Source organism: Poecilia latipinna, unplaced genomic scaffold (genome assembly GCF_001443285.1).
Source record: "Poecilia latipinna isolate Pla-1442-1.1 unplaced genomic scaffold, P_latipinna-1.0 Scaffold3929, whole genome shotgun sequence".
In the NCBI taxonomy this organism is placed as follows: domain Eukaryota; kingdom Metazoa; phylum Chordata; class Actinopteri; order Cyprinodontiformes; family Poeciliidae; genus Poecilia; species Poecilia latipinna.
The window spans coordinates 17,162-23,132 of NW_015116545.1; the positions used below are offsets into that span (position 1 = coordinate 17,162).

Here is a 5,971-nt window from a genome sequence, read left to right on the forward strand (position 1 = left end):
TCAGCGACAATAGGCGAGAGCGGTCCATGAGGGTCTATCCTTATATTATGTCTATGTTAAGAGTCGACAGCATGGCGACCAGATCAGAGCAGACAGGAGGAGACCCAGAAAGAGACGAAGAGACAACAGGAGAGACAGGAAGAGGTGCGCTGATGCTAAGCTAGCGCTAGCCTAACTAAGCTAACGAGCCATTACTGCCCCGAAAAAACCGTGAGAAACACGAAGAGTTCCCAAAACGTAACGTGCAGCAACAGAAAACGTGTTTTAACGTGTCTATGTGTTACAATATCTAGGTAACATCTCTGGACAGATAAAAGAGCAGAAACAAAGAGCGTCTCAAACCCACCAGCTACACAGAGCGAAACAGCGACAACAGGAAGTGACGCAATGCGTCCTGCCCAATCACAGCCACAGTACCACGTCCAACCGGTTTGGATGTGATGCGTTCACTGACTGACTTCTTTCATCACTTCTTTATTAGAATTTTCAGACATACTTTTAAGTCCAGATTTACTGTCTGCTTTCTTCTGCTGCATAATTATGACGTGTATGTGACGTCAACAACGTAAAAGTTGGATAAAATAAAAATGAAATTACGATAGAGAAAAGTCATAAAAACATACCTGAACAGATGTTGCAGTCGCGGGTATTTGGTCTGGAAAATCAACTGTTGGCTCCTTATTTCTACTGATGAAATGTGATGAAATATCAGCGACTTTGGTCGCATTTTCTACAGTAAATCCTCTCGCTTGTAAACAAACTCTATCCAGCGCTGATGTTCCTCAGTATTCCTTTGGAGTCATTTTGGAGATGGAATAAACAAAAAAGCTCCTTTCGCTCCTGATCATATCTTCAGTCACTCCGGCAGGCACTAAGCAGCCGTGTTTTATTGTTACCATTATTCTGTTGAGAATAATTTTTGTTTCGTTCACTATACAGACTTCACCACCAGAGTTTGTCGGAAACTAATATGGCCGCGGCGCATGCGCAGTTCGCTGGTCTAAATTTAGAGTTTTGATATTCGCAATCAGGATCACTCTAAGAAAATAAAAAATGAATAACTTACAAGAATGAAATCAAGATTTTTACTTTATCCTGGTAATATTAAGTCTTCATTCTCATATTTATTATTATTTTTAGTTTTTCATAGTATGGCTTCATGATAAGAAATGAATCAGGGTTTTCATGTAAAACGCAGTTCCATCAGACCTGGTTACAACCCAGCATTTTACATTGGTTAGTCCAGAATGTTGCAAAAAGTGATGCTGAGTTTCTTTGTGCTGCTCCACACAGAAAACAGGGAAACCCCTCAGGATGGTTTTGACAGCAGGTTAGAAAGCTGAACAAGTAAACACACACCGCGCGGCTCTGGAGGGAGCAGGGTGTGTTTGGTAGCATGTGTTGATATCAGGCGGACATGAGGCAGAAGCGTCAGCCTGGCCTTTCACTCTCTGCTAACTGAAACCACTTCCAGGAGAAAAGCAGATACTCAGATTTCCTCTGAGAGAAACAGGAGGAAAGTTTTACTCTAAAAATGGAGGAAAGGGGTGAAGCGACTCCTGGATGAACCGCCGAGTTCCTGCAGGACAGACAGACATGGCAGCGATGGAGCGGCGAATGTCTGGACATGACCTGTTGTCTGGAAGGTCAACAGGTCATGTCTGAGGAGGAGGAAGAGGAGGAGGAGGAGGATGATGATGATGATGAAGAGGAGGAGGAGTGTGTGGAGCGTTGTCTTCCCTTCGCTGAGAAACCCAGAAAAACCAACAATCAGCAGAAAAGTTATTTTACTCCCTAATCAGTTTATATAAAACAAACATTACATATTGATCTGCAGAATAAATAACAGGATAAGAGAACAAATGAAAGAAACAACAAAATAAGAAAGTACACATGAAAATACATTCAGGATAAACAGAAAATAACCGAAAGATGTCACAACAAAAACAGTGAAATAGTTACGAGGGTTAGAATAAACTTTATTTCTTCGTTAGTCTTGGCAGTTATTGTCTGATTTGCATTATTATTTTCCTCTTCTCTAATATTCCTTAATTAACCCAGGGTCACTGATATTCTGGGTAGAAGTGAATAAATAAAAAAAATGTGGCAGAACAAAGAGTAAATAATAAAATAAAGGACAACTAAAGAACCTTTCAGTGATTTTCTCAGGTTTTCCCTCAATCGGGTCGCTGTGAAGCCTCCTCAGCTGTAAATTGAACCTTTTATCTGAATCTAGCAGACTTTGTTCTGATTCTCCTGCTTCTGGCGGGTCGGAGGTCAGAGGTCAGAGGAGTTAACGGTTCATTTGGCTATGACACTTTAACCTGCCAGCACCCAGCCGGCTTTAAGCTTTAAACACATAAGGGCTGGGGGTCAGGAGGTCACAGCCGTTAGACACCATCAGTAACGGAAACCTTACCTCCAGGACTGAAGGTCAGAGGATCATTTTAATTAGTTTCTCTGCCACTTTGACAACCCAAAGCGTCTCCATGACTGCAGTTCAGCTGATTCCGGTTCAGAACATAAAGGTTCCACCAAAAAAGCAATTAACTGTCAGAAATGTTAATTCATTCAAATCTGTGTATTCAATTAATCATAATTAATGTGTTAGAGTCCCTGCCAGTTAAAAACTGAAGAGACGTTTTCTTCAGCATCAGAGCTGAACGATAATGAACCTTTGGTCAGACTTTGTCTCCATGGTTCTGTTTGAATCCCAGATCTGAACCCAAACGAAGAGCAAATCCTGAGACAAACAAACCAAACTTCACGTTCAAAAATCCAGCATCAAATCCTGAACTCTGCCCAAATCTGCTCCAGCAACACGTTGCCCTCAGCTGATGCTGGTCGGCCGGCTGCCGACTTGTGACTCAGGGTCAGCCGAGTAGGTCAAAGTTCACCGGCTGCTTCCTGCAGGAAGAATCAAGTCAAGTTTCCTGTTTTCAAAATAATCATCTTAGAGGAAGTCAAATGGAAACAGAGGCTGTTTGACAAATAATCCGTCTGCAGCAGAAGATTATCAGGAAAACGACGATGCTGCCGCCAGCACATCGCCACGGCGATGAATGGCTCTCAGCCAATCAGACGCCTGTTTCTGTTCAGATGTTTCGAAAAATGTGATGCAAGAAACCTTAAAAAAAGTTGATCTTTATGATCTTTATGAGGTAAGCAGGATAATTTCTGGGGCTAACGGAGATCTTCAAAAGTTTTGCAAATAAAAAACTGAAAGGTGCGGCATGCTTTTGAGTCAAAACCACCTTCTGGTGGTGAACATTTTTATTCATTATTCTTTATGAAGCTCAAACTCTCAGATTGGATGGAGAATGTCTGAACTTTCAATTGTTGGATTTGGATCTGGACTTGGACTAGGCCATTCTAACTCATGTATTTAAAACAGAAACATTTTGAGGTCAAGATGGCAACAGTTTCCCTCTATTCTCTCCTCTGACAGTAAAAGTCTTTATACTGAGATGAAATGGACTCAATTTATTTGTTAGGAGACTTTTGGAGGTTATTTGTGTTTTATTTGTTCCTATCCAAGTTAAATGTGCATGCCACACTTTTTAGTTTTCTTAAATTGATTTTCCACCTGGTTTTAATCTGTAGTCATAAAGTTAAACGTTTAGGGGTGTGAATACTTTAATAAGGCGCGTCTGGTTTAATTTAACCCTCCAGCTCTTTACCACCAGGTTGTGCTTCTTTTTTTAATGATTTGTTTAAAAATGAACATTTTTGTCTCCTGGTTTTCAGCTTCTCTGATTAACCAAATCAGTTTTGTTTTCTTGTCATACAGTCACATTAGGAGGTCAGGAGTTATTTAGTTTCTAATTAATCAGCAGCATCTATTGCATATAGATCTACTACATGCAGACATCTCATAATATTCCACTCAGAGACCTTTACACCCGGCCGACTGGCTTCCTGTCAGGTTACTAATACCTGGATTAAATCTGACTGAGATGTTGTGCAGAGATTAAGCTCCTTCTGTTTCTACCTGCTGCTCTCATCTCACCTGAAGCTCATCTGATGCAGTGATGAGCAGAAGAACCGCCGAGGAAAACCGAGTGACTGATTGGGCAGTGGACAGAAAATCTTAAAAGTGCGGTGTTCATCTTTATTCAGCTGCTCATAGCATTCACACCTCACAATTGGAACAGACTTTGACTAGACAAGCGGACTGTTGTCACTTTATTACAACGCTGCAGCAGCGTTGTCCTCATGGGACGCAGCTGATGGTTTAGTGAAGCGGCGTGGCCCACGCTGCTCTGAAACAACGTCAGGAGACGGTTCCTCCTTAAACAACCAAAACATTCAGCGGCCAGCGTTAACGACACGCTGGATCGTAACACCAGGGCTGATGGATCCTGAGTTTAATGCTGTTCCTCCTGGGAATCACTCAGAGAATCGCGATCCGGTGCAGGCTCCCCACCCCGCATCACCACCCTGCCACCGCCCCTGCAGCTCCGTCTCCTCCCAAACAGGAGCTCTATGCACTAATGAGTGAAGACAAAGCTGGCAGCATATGGCGACGATAATGAGATGAAGGTTGTCTGGAAAACGTTCCCAGGATCCGCCTCACTGCGCTGGAGCCGAACTGTAATTCACGGCCGACTCCTGGAGGATTCTGGGTAAAAACAACCTGCTGCTGATGCCAGACACATCGTAACTAAACAACATTCCTGTGACTTCACTGATCACTGGCTGGTTGAATATTAAAAACTTTAATAAAGAATCCTGAAACTTAAAGAAACTCAGGAAAATCTTTGGATTTTCTGTGATTTTTCTCAGTAAAATGAAAGTTTTTCCTGAAGAATAAGAGAGGAAGAGCTTCAGAGATCCTCAGAGTCTGGAGGAGGGAAGATGGAGGACAGGAGTGTAATGATCAGAACTGAGGACCCGAAATTTCAGTCAGACACAAAGTACAAAATAATAAGTTCTTTATTGAAGTTCGGGGTAAGGGACAGGCAGCCACCAGCAAAGGAACAGGAACCTCTGAGGACAGAGAGGAAGGTTAGAGGGTTGTATACTTGGGGAAGAGGCCAAGCTGAACAGAAAAGAACCACTAACCTACCTAGCGTTTGTGGAGGATGGGTGGTCCAGGTAGCACAAAGGCTGGCAACCAGTGGCAGCTCCAGGGAGGGACGGAGCTAGGAGCAGGCAGGACAGAGTAAAACTAGACTGAGGGTCAGGCAGAGAGCGGTGGTCAGGGCACAGAAAAAGGGTCCAGCACGTTCAGGCAACTACTAGCAGACAAAATCCAAAGGGCGAGGCAGGAGACAGAGGTCCGAGGACAGAAACAGGGTCGCGTCCAGAAAACAGGAGCCAGTGGAGAATCCGACGAGGGCTAGACAAGGCAGGCAAAACCGAGGGGCAGAAAAGTGTTCAGAACGGGGTCAGGTCAGGAAGAAATGCTGGATATCTACTCACTCTGAGGCTTTCAAAAATCTGGCACCGTCTGCCTGCCTGAGAGCTGAATATAACTGCTGTGCACAGGTGGGAAACATGAGCCTGATTGCACTCAGCATGCAGGTGAACCAGATGAACTTGATGAGAGGTGGGAACTGCGGGGACAAACATAGCAGGCAGACGGGCCAGAAACATGACAAGGAAGGAGAAACGTTCTCCTTCCTGTCTGTGACTCAGACGACGCTCTACCAGCAGCAGGCTCTGCTGCGTGGAAACTCATTCAGCTTCAGTTTCATCATCTTGACCAACTTTCCTCAGTCCAGTCTGGATTCAACAATCAGTTCATTTCTGATCAGTGGGAGGAGAAGATTTGTTTTTATTTCTTATTTTGTTTCATGAATCAAAATGAAACCTGCTGATTTATTTCAGACAGAAGACGTGTCAGAGATCTGCCAGGACAGATTCTAGATTTAACATTCTAGAGTGACGAGGATGTGAAACTTTACTGAGCATCTGGTCCAAACGCCTCACCAGCAGGCGGCGCTGACGCTCCACTGGGCGGTTCACC

At 43.7% G+C, this 5,971-nt stretch overlaps 1 long non-coding RNA gene across 1 annotated transcript; it reads right to left on the minus strand.

Annotated features, from left to right (window-relative positions):
- Positions 1-4,871: 4,871 nt before the first annotated feature.
- On the minus strand, positions 4,872-5,597 carry LOC106941905 (uncharacterized). The gene is made up of 2 exons (XR_001423483.1): positions 5,069-5,597; positions 4,872-4,989 (listed from the first exon to the last, which is right to left on the minus strand). It is a non-coding gene; the product is annotated as an uncharacterized LOC106941905 (long non-coding RNA).
- Positions 5,598-5,971: the final 374 nt, after the last annotated feature.